Source organism: Lathyrus oleraceus, chromosome 3 (assembly GCF_024323335.1).
Source record: "Lathyrus oleraceus cultivar Zhongwan6 chromosome 3, CAAS_Psat_ZW6_1.0, whole genome shotgun sequence".
Taxonomy (NCBI): Eukaryota; Viridiplantae; Streptophyta; class Magnoliopsida; order Fabales; family Fabaceae; genus Lathyrus; species Lathyrus oleraceus.
In genome coordinates this window covers 74,629,140-74,644,771 of record NC_066581.1, presented here as the reverse complement: position 1 = coordinate 74,644,771, position 15,632 = coordinate 74,629,140, and the positions used below count along the sequence as shown (strand labels likewise).

The following is a 15,632-nucleotide window of genomic DNA, read 5'->3' as shown; positions in this document are numbered from 1 at the left end:
TGAGATCCAACGCATCCGAAGGAAGTACGCCCCAGCGACCAGATCATCTGACACTGTTGTTAGGGGATCATTAGGATGATTATTTTCCTTTTCTCTTGTATTTATATTTTGGTTTATGGAATTGTACTCAGTGTAATACTTCCAAATTTTTATGAATAAAAGAGATTTTTATGGTCAATCAAATTGTTACTATTATATATTTACAAATAAAATAGTATGTTCCTTGAAAGTAAAAACAATAAAAAACATTTCATTTCATGCATCATTTGCATAAACAAATTTCTTCTGGCAGATGTCTTATCGGTTATTCTTCTGTGCTTCAGCCAAGCTGACTCACCGATATAACACTCGTGTCAATCAACCGAGAATCATGGAGCACTTAGAGCAAGAGAACCGAGAACTGAAGGACGAGATTGCTCGTCTAACTGCTATGATGGAGTCTGTTCTAGCTGCTCACAACCAGCCTTCTCCAACTCCTACAACTCCGCCTCCTCAGAGGACTATTATATCAGAGGTTGCTGCCTCTGATAACATGAAATTATATCATATTTTAGGACTTAATTCAATTAAATTTTATCATTATTTATTTCAGTTCACTTCATTTTATTAGATATTACGCGGTATTTTCTTCCTATTTGTCTCAGGTGGCTTATTTTGAAGCACAAGTAAAAATGGAAGAAAAGGAGGTGCAAAAAGGAGAGAAAATGAACCAAATATCAAAGCCCAGCCCAAAGTACAAAAACACAGGTGTTGTGCCTGTGACGGACGTCACAGAGGCTGTGACGAGCGTCACGCCTTGCACACTCCTGTGACGAACGTCACACATGGTGTGACGAACGTCACACCAGTCCCCTACATTTTTGGCGCAAGGAACGCTTCAGAGACATTGAGGGAGAGTTGAAGCCGATATCCACGCCTAAGTACTTTGCACGTTGAAGACCTTTGGAAGCGGAAGCAGTTACTCAAGGCACCAATATAAATAGCCACTTTCCAAACCCAAAAGGGGTTCCACGCTTTTTCCATATTTTTCTTTTGCCGTTTTCGCTTTTGTCTTTTTCTCTTCCAGCAACTTAAGCATTATTTTTACAGCATTGCTTTTACGAGTTTTACACTATTTCCCTTGCAATTTCTATTTCCTTTTTAGCATTTAGTTAATTCTTTTCGCACAATAGTTTCTACACCGGAAACTATTGTGTACCTTTTTATCGGATCCAACCTTACGTTAGAATCCAGTTTTTTATTTCCTTCGTTTTAATTTGTTGTTTAATTGAAGAATCCAAGAACAAATCCTACCGGCTTGTGGTGGAGTGTTCAAGACTACTGTTTAACTTATTCAGGTTCTTTAATTATTATTTAATGCTTTGTTTTATTATTTATTTATATTATCTGCCTGGGATGAGTCTGTTTATGCATGATAACTATTTAAGTTTGTTTAGCATGTCTCGCTAATTCGCTTAGATATCGGTATGTAAAGTAAGCGGAATAAGAGATCAGAACTAAGTCGGTTTAATTAAATTTAAAATCAAAATCACTCTTTTTACGGTCTCAATTTACAGGGTTAATAACAAAGGTTTTTACGGAAGTAAAAGACATAAAGAAGTTAAAATCAATAGAGCGAGAGTTTGAGGTTTTAACTGGACAGTGTAAATTAGACATTAATTCTAGATCAGGGCGAGAGCAAGTTTTAGAGTTAATTAAATTCTGATCTTTTCCAAAAAGTATTTTTAAAGATAGAATGTGAGAACGAGAGTTAAGCATTCGAATTTAATTATATAACCTAAGTCAACAGAGCGAGAGTTTGAGATAAGGGTGTTTAAACGGTCAGTGTTTTCTTGAGAAGAGTTTCTACGGACTTTATTGCTTTCAAAAAATGGTTTTTGACTTAATTATAAGTGACAGCTACATTAACATAAAATCATGGTTTATTCAACAGAGCGAGAGTTTGAGATAAAACTTTTAATCAATAAAATCAACTGAAAAGATTTATTTTAAAACCAAGAAACCGACGAAGAATTGATTCCCTAATTACGACGAACTACATACCGATATCCGCTTATTAATATTTAATCTAGATCCTAGTTTAGTTTTTAGCTTTTCCCCCAAACAATCAAACATTATCCACCTTAGCTTTACGAAGTAACCTTAGATAACGGTATATCGATTCATAAGTCCCTGTGGGATCGATATCTTTTAAAACTACGCGATAGAACTGTGCACTTGCAGTTTGTACCCCATTCTCGACTCACAAAGTCGAGCGATCAAGTTTTTGGCGCCGTTGCCGGGGACTTTTATTTAATCGATATCGTAACTCTTCCGTTACACTGTAGAGACTAAGGTTTCTTTTTCTTCTATTCTTTCTTTCGTTGATTTGTATGCCACGCACTCGCTCACAAGGCGAACCGCTCTATTTACGAATCAACGATATCGAACTATATCTCCGAGTCCTAAGACGAATTCGGGAATATCGTTCTGCAAACAATCTCCCTCCTGTAGAATTTCCTGATTTCAAAAACATTTTTCCTTCGATAACCGAGATGGCAGAACCAGCTCGTGCTCTTAGAGATTACGCCGCTCCATCGCAAGATGAACCGCATTCAAGTATTGCTCCACCCGCAATCGAAGCAAACAACTTCGAACTTAAACCTTCGCTGTTGCAGGCAGTGCAACAGAACCAATTCTCTGGAAATCCTACCGAGGATCCAAACCTTCATTTATCCGTATTTGTCCAATACGCTGATACTGTTAAAGCTAATGGTGTCACTTCAGAGGCAATTCGACTTCGTCTTTTTCCTTTCTCATTAAGAGATAGCGCTAGAAGATGGCTTCAGTCTCTCCCCTCCAACTCTGTCACCACATGGAACGAGTTGAAGAAAGTTTTTCTTGCCCGATACTTTCCGCCAAGCAAAACAGCTATGTTAAGAGCCCAGATAAACGGATTTAAACAGAAAGACAACGAGTCTCTTTTCGAAGCATGGGAAAGATACAAAGACATGATGAGACTTTGCCCACACCATGGTTTGGAAGACTGGTTAGTAATTCACACATTTTATAATGGTCTCTTGTACAACACAAGGTTAACAATAGACGCCGCTGCAGGTGGTGCACTAATGAACAAACCTTATGCTGATGCTTACCAGCTTATCGAGAGTATGGCCCAAAACCACTATTAGTGGGGAACCGAACGAACAATGGTGGAAAAACCTCAAACGAAAACTGGCATGTACGAGATAAGTAACCTTGATCACGTCAATGCAAAAGTGGATGCTTTGGTCCAGAAAATTGAAAGTTTAAATGTATCACCTCCAGCCGCCGTGGTTGCTATAACTCAGAATTGCGAGATCTGTGGAATCCAAGGTCACACTCCTACGGATTGTCAACTCTTGACAGGAATCCAAGCAGAGCAAGTGAACTATGCTCAAGGAAGCCCCTACTCGCACACCTATAACTCAAATTGGAAGAACCATCCAAACTTTTCATACAAGAGTAATAATGCTTTGTACGCACCTGGACAATCTCCAAATCAAGCCCTAGCTATACCTCCAGGATATCAGAAACCGAACCCCATCCATGCCTAACAATAACGCCCCTAGGAAATCCAACTTGGAAATCATGATGGAAAACTTTATAGCTTCCCAACAACAAACCAATAAAGATTTCTTAAACCAGAATGTACACACTGGCGAACAACTTAAACAACTAGCAAGCAAAGTAGATGCCCTGGCTACCCATAACAAAATGCTGGAAACACAAATATCACAAGTAGCTCAACAACAAGCGCCTACTGCTGCCCCAACTGGTACATTCCCTGGACAGCCCCAACCTAACCCGAGAAGCCACGCTCATGCAATCATATTAAGAAGTGGAACGGAAGTGGAAGGACCGTCTGATCCAAGGATGGAAAACCAAAACCCTAAAAAATCAACTGAGGGAAGTGAACCTAAGGAAAAGGAAGAGAGTAATAAGGAAACCATAGGAAAGAAGGAACCTTATGTACCTCCACCACCTTACAAACCACCTATCCCTTACCCTCAAAGGCTTGTTAAAACCAAAGATGCGGGCCAATTTAGAAAATTTGTTGATCTCCTTAAACAATTAAACGTTACAATTCCGTTCACCGAAGCTATTACGCAGATGCCCTCATATGCTAAATTCTTAAAAGAAATTCTTTCTAATAAGAGGAAACTTGAAGATAGCGAAACCGTTACACTCCCTGCCGAATGTAGCGCTATAATCCAAAACATGCCTCCTAAACTCAAGGACCCGGGTAGTTTCTCTATACCCTGTCACATAGGAAAATTTGTCATCGACAAAGCTTTATGCGATTTAGGAGCCGGAATTAGCGTTATGCCTTTATCCATATGTAAGAAACTGGAAATGGGAGAATTAAGACCAACCAAAATGTCTGTGCAACTAGCAGATCGTTCCATAAAATATCCTGTAGGAATTCTTGAAAACGTTCCCGTACGCATAGGTCAATTCTACATTCCAACTGATTTTACAATTATGGACATTAGAGAAGATGATATTACACCCATTATACTGGGAAGACCGTTCTTAGCAACTGCCGGTGCAATCATAGACGTAAAACGAGGACGACTCACCTTCGAAGTAGGTGAAGAGAAATTTGAGTTCATTCTTTCCCAATTCTTGAAAGCACCTGCAATAGAAGATACATGTTACTTCATGGATATCATCGATGAATGCATAAAAGAAGCAGAGTTAGTAGAAGACAAATCATCCGACTACCTTGTAGAAGACAAATCTAACCAATGTTTAGCAATAACACCGGACCCTACGCAATGTCTTAACAAACCAACCCTTGACCTGAAAACACTTCCCAAAAATCTGAGATATGAATTCCTAGACTTAGAACTTGAACGACCTGTGATAGTTAATGCAGACCTAGGAAGACTCGAAACAGAAAAACTCCTACATATCTTAAGAAAGTATCCAACCGCACTAGGTTACCACATCACCGATCTTAAAGGAATAAGTCCTTCTATTTGTATGCACCGCATCATGCTGGAAGAAGACTGTAAAACCTCTAGAGAACACCAGAGGAGACTAAATCCGATCCTGAGTGAGGTAGTAAAGAAGGAAATAACCAAGTTATTAGAAGCAGGCATTATATATCCTATATCTGATAGCAAATGGATTAGTCCTGTACACGTAGTACCAAAGAAAGGAGGCATAACCGTTATTGAAAACGAAAAAGGGGAAACTATAACAAAACGAATCGAATCGGGATGGAGAATGTGCATTGACTATAGGAAACTAAACAAAGCAACCCGAAAAAATCATTTCCCTTTACCATTCATTGACCAGATGTTAGAACGATTAGCAAAACATTCACATTTCTGTTATCTAGACGGTTATTCAGGCTTCTTTCAAATACCAATTCACCCTGATGACCAAGAAAAGACAACGTTCACGTGCCCTTTTGGTACCTTCGCTTATAGACGAATGCCGTTTGGCCTGTGTAATGCTCCTGCAACTTTTCAAAGATGCATGATGGCAATTTTCGCCGACTTTCTCGAAAACATCATGGAAGTATTTATGGATGACTTTTCCGTATACGGACAAAGTTTTGAAGAATGCCTTGAAAACCTAGAAAGAGTTCTTGAGCGATGTGTAAAAGTAAACTTAGTACTTAACTGGGAGAAGTGCCACTTTATGGTACAAGAAGGAATTGTTTTAGGACACATCATCTCGAACAGAGGAATTGAAGTAGACAAAGCCAAAATAGAGGTAATCGAAAATCTTCAACCCCCAAGAACCGTGAGAGAAATACGAAGCTTCTTAGGACACGCCGGTTTTTACCGACGATTCATCAAAGACTTCTCTAAGATAACTAAACCTTTAACCGGACTATTGATGAAAGATGCTGAATTCATATTCGACGATAACTGTTTAAAAGCATTTCAAACGCTTAAGCAAGCATTGATCTCCGCACCCATAATGCAGACACCCGACTGGAATGAACCATTCGAAATAATGTGTGATGCCAGCGATTATGCTGTAGGTGCTGTTTTAGGACAACGAAAGGATAAAAAGCTTCACGTTATATATTACGCAAGTAGGACCCTAGATGAAGCACAGATGAATTACGCCACTACCGAGAAAGAACTCCTAGCAGTGGTATTTGCGCTAGATAAATTTCGTTCCTACTTGGTCGGAGCCAAAATAATAGTTTACACTGATCACGCCGCTATCAAGTACCTCTTAACAAAAAAGGATGCTAAACCTAGACTCCTAAGATGGATCTTGTTGCTACAAGAGTTCGATTTAGAAATCAAAGACAAGAAAGGAACTGAAAACGTAGTAGCAGACCACCTCTCTAGACTTGAGAACCTTGAACCGGAAAGAACATCAATTAATGATGATTTCTCGTACGATAAACTTATAGCTACTTTGGAAGAGAATAACTCTGACAAGCCAGTAGAAACCACCTTAGCTATATCTGTCACACCATGGTACGCTGATCTCGTCAATTATTTAGCTGCCGGAATAGTTCCACCTACTTTATCCTACCAGCAGAAGAAACGATTCTTCTACGACATAAAACACTATTACTGGGATGATCCCTTACTTTTCAAAAGAGGCCCCGATGGTATCTTCCGTCGATGTATACCCGAAGAAGAGGTAGAAAATATAATCCAACACTGCCACTCCGCTCCTTATGGTGGACACACAAGTACATCCAAGACCTGCTCTAAAATCCTACAAGCCGACTTTTATTGGCCAACTATATGGAAGGACGTACATGCGGCTATTAAGGAATGTGACAGATGCCAACGCACAGGAAACATATCTAGACGTGACGAGATGCCACAAAAGGGTATTTTGGAAGTAGAGATTTTCGACGTGTGGGGAATAGACTTCATGGGACCTTTTCCATCCTCTTTCGGTAACAAATACATACTCGTGGCAGTAGACTACGTTTCAAAATGGATCGAAGCTATAGCTTCTCCAACAAATGACACCCGAGTAGTAACTAGACTCTTTAAGAATATAATATTTCCGAGATTTGGCATCCCAAGAATAGTAGTCAGTGATGGTGGATCGCACTTTATATCCAAGGTGCTCGAAAAACTATTGTTTAAATACGGCGTGAGACATAGGATAGCGACACCTTACCACCCTCAGACCAGTGGGAAAGTTGAAGTGTCCAATAGAGAGATTAAACAAATATTAGAGAAAACAGTCGCCACTTCAAGGAAAGATTGGTCATTGAAATTACCGGAGGCTTTGTGGGCATACCGAACTGCTTATAAAACCCCCATAGGGACGACCCCATTTAAACTCATTTATGGAAAATCCTGTCATCTCCCGGTAGAGTTAGAGCATAAAGCCTATTGGGCTATTAGAAATCTGAATTTAAACTATAAGGCCGCCGGCGAAAAGAGAATCCTTGACATAAACGAATTAGAGGAACTCAAAAGAGACGCCTATGAAAATGCCAGAATCTACAAAGAAAGAACAAAACAATGGCATGACAAGCGTATATCAAGGAAAATCTTCAAGCAAGGCGACACAGTCCTTTTATTTAACTCTAGACTAAAGTTATTCCCGGGAAAACTACGATCCAGATGGTCAGGTCCTTTTCATATCACTAACATCTTTCCCAGTGGAGCGATAGAAATTAAAGGCCAATCCACAGAACCGTTCACCGTAAACGGGCAACGTCTAAAACACTATCACTATGCGGAAACCAACGAAGATTCTCAAATCCTACACTTAGACGAAATGCCCCCAGGACCAATAGATTATACTTAACAGTTTCTTTGTCGAGCTTGCGACATTTAAACAAAGCGCTTAGTGGGAGACAACCCACAATTATTTTATTATTTTCTTATTCTATTATTATCATTTTCCTATTTCTTCCTTAATTATTCTTTTAATTTTTGTTTAGTATTCATTCCTGATTTATTTTAATTCAAAAAAAAAAATAATAATAATAATAATAATAACCTTTTTTTTCTTCTTTCGGCATTTGGCCAAATCCTAACTAAAACTCATGTTTTCTTTTCTCTAGCCAACACTAACCAGATGGGACATATTGATCGTATGGGTATCAAATTCAGAGGAATGGCTCAGAAACAAAAGTTTGACAAACTAGCCACTAGAGAGATGCTACCTAGTTTATATGCTGATGATTGGGCTATGACTGCCCTTGGACTAAGAGAAAGTGTCCTGTATTTGCTGAATCAGATAGGATGGGAGACATCCCCTATCCTAAGACATTTCGCCACCTACCGGAGACTCACACTAGAATTCCTTAGCTCATTAATCTATCTACCCAACCATGGAAAAGGAATTAGCAGAGGTTTTATCCAGTTCAGAATGTTCAACATGGAGTACCAATTTAATATTAGAGACTTTACAAACCTATTGGGTTTTCCTACCTCCTTTGACACATTCACAGTAAGCCAGGAAGAACTTTTTGAGTATAGAGAGCTTGAACACTTTTGGGGTAGTTTGACTGGAAATGATGAACCCGAGGACCATGAGTTTCTCCCTGGAAACATTCATAACCCGGCCTTCCGCTACTTCCATGGGATCCTCACCCACACCTTATTTGGAGAGAAGCCAAACAGCACTTCAGTTTCACGTGATGAACTCTTCATCCTATTCTGTGCTTCTCAGAGCCGTCCAGTAAACGGTGCCACCTTTATGCTAGCAAATTTAGACCACCTTATCCAAGATGAGCGAGCACCCATTAGATTAGGCGGTTTGATAACCATGATTGGCAACGCTATCGGGTTACGTCAGTCGATTCTCGACCTAAGCCCTTTTTGTGGCATTACTACTATGAGTATACCCTTCCTCTTCAACACCTTGTTTATAGCAAACCTAGGATCTGATGAGTTTGAGCTTATTATTAATAACCAGGTTCTTTGCCTATTTACCTTACCCGATCCTAGGACTAGTATTCATGATCGCAACAACTGGCTCTACAATCTGAACGAAACCCCCACTCCTGCTAGATCCACTGAATCCATCCAGGACTATGAGATATGTGATGACTATGAGACTTATAATGACCAGATCCCTTATGCTGAATCTGACCCTCAGACACCATCTGGCTATTATGATATTGACCCTCCTCCTCAGCCTGTTCAGACCGAAGAATCAGCAATATCCGACCTCCGGCATCATATGCCCGGAACTGATTATAACACCGCCGTTGAAGCTTTGATGTCAGAACAAGACGCCCTCAGAGAAGAATTTACTGACATGAGACACGAAGTTCTAGGATACATGAGCAGTATGACAGATCAGTTTCACGAGTTGCTACACCGTGTTAACTCTTTTGCTCCTCCGGCCAGAGATCGTGCAGATGGATAGAATTTAGTTATTCTTCTTAGCTATTTAGTTTTAAGTTAGATCATTCATTAATGTTATTTGAATTCATGTTCGCATTTGTTTCCTTTTCACATTTCTTTTGTTTTTTCTTTCCAATATTACATTATGATCATTTTATTTAAGCTATTTATTTAATTTTATTATGCAATAGCTATTATATTCTCTACTGTTGCTGCCTATAACCTATTTGAATTATTCATGCAATATTATGCAAAGTAGAATAGCATGCAAGATAAATTAATTCGCAAGATAAAACAATCTAAAAACAAAACAAAATAATAAAAATAAATCCATTACCAAAGTAATTCTGTAGAACGCGTTGCCAAAAAGAATGTGTGACGAGCGTAACACAATTTATGACGAACGGCACGCCAAGAGCCTGTCACGAGCGTCACACCCCCGTGACGAGCGTAACACCTTTCTGACTAGGTGAACGTTACATAGCCGTTGGAGACGAACGTTACACCCTTCATTTTTTATCTTCCCCATTTATTCACATTTCCCACATTTATTTACTTTTCAACCACTTTTCTCTCAAACTTCCAAATTCTTTTCCTATAAATACCCATCAAAACCTCCCTTCATTCACCACAAACAATTCTCTCCTATCAAATACATTTCTTTTCTCTCCAAATTACTCCTTCAAATTCATTCATCACTATGGCGGGAAATCAGAATTTCGGAAATATCATCTTCCGATCCGAAGACGAAAATTATCAAAGGGAGCAATTCGAGCGTTTCCAACAGCGAGGCGTCGTCTCCACCAGGTACCCTGATTTTACTTGTTTACACCAATTAGGATTACTCCAAGGTATCGAATGGATGCTCCGTCAAGCCGACTTAACCTTTCTATGCACCCATAACCAACCAACATACCCCTCCCTAACCTTAGAATTCTTAAGTTCATACGCATACACCACTTCCGCCGGTGAAGATGAATTTTTAACCGGCACTGCAACCTTCCGAATGTTCAACACCGAGTACTCCTTAACCCAAAACCAATTGAGTACCATGCTACACTTTCCCACAGAAGGTCAAGTCTACCCCAGAATCCCTCCCGAAATAAACTGGAGCACAGTTGCCATTTCCACCCTTTTTAAGAAAATATCCGGTCTAGATGCCTACAACTGGGAAGAACTCCTTCTTTCCCACATACATAACCCAACCATCCGATATTTTCTCCGGATCCTACAAAACACAGTTTTTGGAAGACCAAACAACAGTAAGGTCAACGCAAAAGAACTATTCTTCCTCGAATGCGTCTTCGAACCGACTGCTAAGGTAAACGCTGCCTCTTTTCTACTTCATCATATCCGCACCTTATATGCTAGAGGCCGCCAACCCTTTGTAATTGGTGGATTAATCACCACCATTGCACTTGGCTTAAACTTAGGGGACCGACTCCAAACCTTAGAATCCCTACCTCCCCTATTTATGGACATCAACTACTGTCGATCCAGCCGCATGATTAAGAATAGAGTAGGAGGAGGATATTATCTTATGGTGAACAACCAAGCCATCCCAAGCGTTGTCCTACCCAACATGGCCCTGACCGATGTCACAAACCGCAACCGCCTCCTCTATGATCTAAATGCTCCCGAAGCCACCGAGCCTTCACAAGCAAACCCGCCCACAGACGAGTTTGAGGAAATGGAGCAAGGTGATCAGCCTCCCGCACAACAATCCGTCCCGCTCAACCCTTCCGATAATGCAACTGGCCCATCCTCCCAACGTCGTCGACGAAGAAGGCCTGCAACCAACGACGACATCATGGATGCTATTGATGGTATGCAGGCACAGAATGTCGAGATGATGCAGATGATGCGTCAAATGCAACAACAACAGGATGCTAGGAATGCCACTACCGACCAGCGGTTTACTGAGTTGTTCAGCAGGTTCGACAATTTAGACTTACGTCAGAGATCACCTGGCCCAAGAACCAGAGGCGGAAGGCAGCCTTAGTTGTAGTTTCTTTTTCCTTTCCATATTGTATTTCATTTCCTTAAAACATTGGGGACAATGTTTAGTTTAAGTATGGGGGGGAAACCATGTTCTTTCTATTTCCATTTTTCAAGTATGTACCTTTCCCTTCATTGTTATTTTAATTATTATAAAAAAAAAATCTATTATTTTAAGTTAAGTCCCGAGTGTGAACAAATTTCTATTATCTATTCCCTCAAATTTCCATGAGCCACAACAAAAATTCAACACCCAATAAGTATAAAGGTTGCTCATCTTATCGATCTTGAGACGAATTAAGACAAAGACCACTACCGCCAAACACTCTAAACGAACCTCAACATGTTAGATCAGATAAGTACCTATTATACCAATCCCTTGAACTTTTAGTTTTATAGTAACCCCGAGTAGTTTATACAAGAAGTCAGCACCATCCTAATAGCAAACTACGTGGAGAGCCGATGAATATAAGTGAATGATTCCCAAAGTAACATAAAATATATATATATATATATATATATATATATATATATATATATATATATATATATTATATATATATATATATATATATATATATATATATATATAATATAATATATATATATATATATATATATATATATATATATATATATATATATATATATATATATATATATATATATATATATATATATATATATATATATATATATATATATATATATATATATATATATATATCAGGAAATGCACTAAGTAAGTTAGGTGATCCTTACTAGATCATTTAATCTAAAGGTTGCAGATCATACAAAAGCATAAGATGAAAGATCCATTATGAGTTGGTTCAGCAGGTATCTGGTACTGAACTTGGTAGGGCGGACTACGGTCCGATCCCCCGCAATTTGCAATGGACTGAATAACGAAGTTATCCGACTTATGTACCAGAACTTCTAGCTAAAAGGGGATCAGAATCACTAACCGGTTACTCCACTATGTGCGCGAAAAGATAAAGGGCTTAATGTGATTTCGCTTGAATGAAAACGGGTGAAATAAGAGTGAAGGAACCAGGATAGCTATCATAGTGTACTTGAACCGATTTGCATAAGGTGAGGTTATCTAGGTTGTGACGGTGGTTGTTGATGTCAAGATTAAACTCAAGTTACTTCTAAACAAGGTTTACATGCAACCTAGTACGAATTGATGTGTGTTTTGAAATTTCATCTGGCAAAATTTTTAAAACGAGTTCTATACTGCATTTTGCTTGAGGACAAGCAAAGATCTAAGTATGGGGGAGTTTGATAACATGAAATTATATCATATTTTAGGACTTAATTCAATTAAATTTTATCATTATTTATTTCAGTTCACTTCATTTTATTAGATATTACGCGGTATTTTCTTCCTATTTGTCTCAGGTGGCTTATTTTGAAGCACAAGTAAAAATGGAAGAAAAGGAGGTGCAAAAAGGAGAGAAAATGAACCAAATATCAAAGCCCAGCCCAAAGTACAAAAACACAGGTGCTGTGCCTGTGACGGACGTCACAGAGGCTGTGACGAGCGTCACGCCTTGCACACTCCTGTGACGAACGTCACACCAGTCCCCTACATTTTTGGCGCAAGGAACGCTTCAGAGACGTTGAGGGAGAGTTGAAGCCGATATCCACGCCTAAGTACTTTGCACGTTGAAGACCTTTGGAAGCGGAAGCAGTTACTCAAGGCACCAATATAAATAGCCACTTTCCAAACCCAAAAGGGGTTCCACGCTTTTTCCATATTTTTCTTTTGCCGTTTTCGCTTTTGCCTTTTTCTCTTCCAGCAACTTAAGCATTATTTTTACAGCATTGCTTTTACGAGTTTTACACTATTTCCCTTGCAATTTCTATTTCCTTTTTAGCATTTAGTTAATTCTTTTCGCACAATAGTTTCTACACCGGAAACTATTGTGTACCTTTTTATCGGATCCAACCTTACGTTAGAATCCAGTTTTTTATTTCCTTCGTTTTAATTTGTTGTTTAATTGAAGAATCCAAGAACAAATCCTACCGGCTTGTGGTGGAGTGTTCAAGACTACTGTTTAACTTATTCAGGTTCTTTAATTATTATTTAATGCTTTGTTTTATTATTTATTTATATTATCTGCCTGGGATGAGTCTGTTTATGCATGATAACTATTTAAGTTTGTTTAGCATGTCTCGCTAATTCGCTTAGATATCGGTATGTAAAGTAAGCGGAATAAGGGATCAGAACTAAGTCGGTTTAATTAAATTTAAAATCAAAATCACTCTTTTTACGGTCTCAATTTACAGGGTTAATAACAAAGGTTTTTACGGAAGTAAAAGACATAAAGAAGTTAAAATCAATAGAGCGAGAGTTTGAGGTTTTAACTGGACAGTGTAAATTAGACATTAATTCTAGATCAGGGCGAGAGCAAGTTTTAGAGTTAATTAAATTCTGATCTTTTCCAAAAAGTATTTTTAAAGATAGAATGTGAGAACGAGAGTTAAGCATTCGAATTTAATTATATAACCTAAGTCAACAGAGCGAGAGTTTGAGATAAGGGTGTTTAAACGGTCAGTGTTTTCTTGAGAAGAGTTTCTACGGACTTTATTGCTTTCAAAAAATGGTTTTTGACTTAATTATAAGTGACAACTACATTAACATAAAATCATGGTTTATTCAACAGAGCGAGAGTTTGAGATAAAACTTTTAATCAATAAAGTCAACTGAAAAGATTTATTTTAAAACCAAGAAACCGACGAAGAATTGATTCCCTAATTACGACGAACTACATACCGATATCCGCTTATTAATATTTAATCTAGATCCTAGTTTAGTTTTTAGCTTTTCCCCCAAACAATCAAACATTATCCACCTTAGCTTTACGAAGTAACCTTAGATAACGGTATATCGATTCATAAGTCCCTGTGGGATCGATATCTTTTAAAACTACGCGATAGAACTGTGCACTTGCAGTTTGTACCCCATTCTCGACTCACAAAGTCGAGCGATCAGCCTCAAACTATGTCTATCGGTGCTACTCAACCTGGTCCAACCATGTCTGCTGGATTCCCGTGGGGGATGCCACCGAGTTTCATGCCTGAAGGGTTTGCACCCACTTTTGCTTCTATGCTAGCATCTAGCCTGGTCATGTCTGTGCCGCTTCTAGTTGTTCATATCTTGCCTCGTGTTGAGGACACCATCTACCATTATAAGCCGTCTGAGGGGCCTGATGTTTATGAGATGATGGATGAGATGAAGGACCGGTTCCTTGAGTTGCGTAAGGAATTGAAGACATTGAGAGGAAAATATCTATTTGGTAAGAGTGTTGTTGAACTCTACTTGGTACCAAACGTCAAGATCCCGATGAAGTTCAAAGTCCCCAACTTTGAAAAATATAAGGGAAATACCTATCCACTTAGCCACCTTGTCATGTATGCCAGGAAAATGTCAATGCAAACTGATAATGATCAGTTATTAATTCACTACTTCAAAGACAGTTTGACTGGTGCCGCTTTGAGATGGTACATGGGGCTGAACAATGCAAGTATTCGCACGTCCAATGATTTGGGTGAAGCTTTTGTGAAGCAGTATAAGTACAATGTGGACATGGAGCCTGATAGAGACCAACTGAGGTCCATGTCTCAGAAGGACAAAGAGACATTCAAAGAATATGCCCATAGGTGAAAAGAGCTTGCCGCTCATATTAATTCTCCGTTGGAAGAAAAGGAGATGACCAAAAAATTTCTGAAGACCCTGAGTTCGTTTTATTACGAACGAATGATTACCAGTGCCCTCAGTGACTTTACCGAAATGGTAAACATGAGGATGAGGTTAGAAGAAGGATTCCGAGAGGGACGTTTGTCTAAGGAAGAGTTGCATCCAGTTGAAAGTATGGAAGTAGTTTTGCCAAAAAGAAGGAAGGAGAAACTAATGCAGTGTATGCAGGGAGGTAGAGGAGGCCTCATGTCAGAAGAAATCCGCAACCGCGTCAACATAAACATCAAGTTTCATCAATAATACCAATATTTTCAAACAATTCCAACAATCAATCAGTACCAATTCAACAACAATGTTAGCAACATCTGCAACAAAGAACTAACAACTATAACAACAACAATAATCAATAAAAACAAAGCTTCGAGAGGAAGAAGGTCTCTTTTGACCCCATTCCTATGTCATATGCCGAACTTTACCCGTCTTTGGTTCTCAAGAACCTACTCCAGCCAAGAAATCCACCTCAAATTCCAGAGCCATTTCCGTGGTGGTACAAGCCTGAACTCCGTTGCGCCTTTCACCAGGGAGCCCCTGGCCATGACATAAAG

At 39.0% G+C, this 15,632-nt stretch overlaps 1 pseudogene; it reads right to left on the bottom strand.

The window, feature by feature from the left end:
• Positions 1 to 2,919: 2,919 nt before the first annotated feature.
• On the bottom strand, positions 2,920 to 3,019 carry LOC127133753 (uncharacterized; annotated as a pseudogene).
• Between the last annotated feature and the right edge of the window lie 12,613 nt (positions 3,020 to 15,632).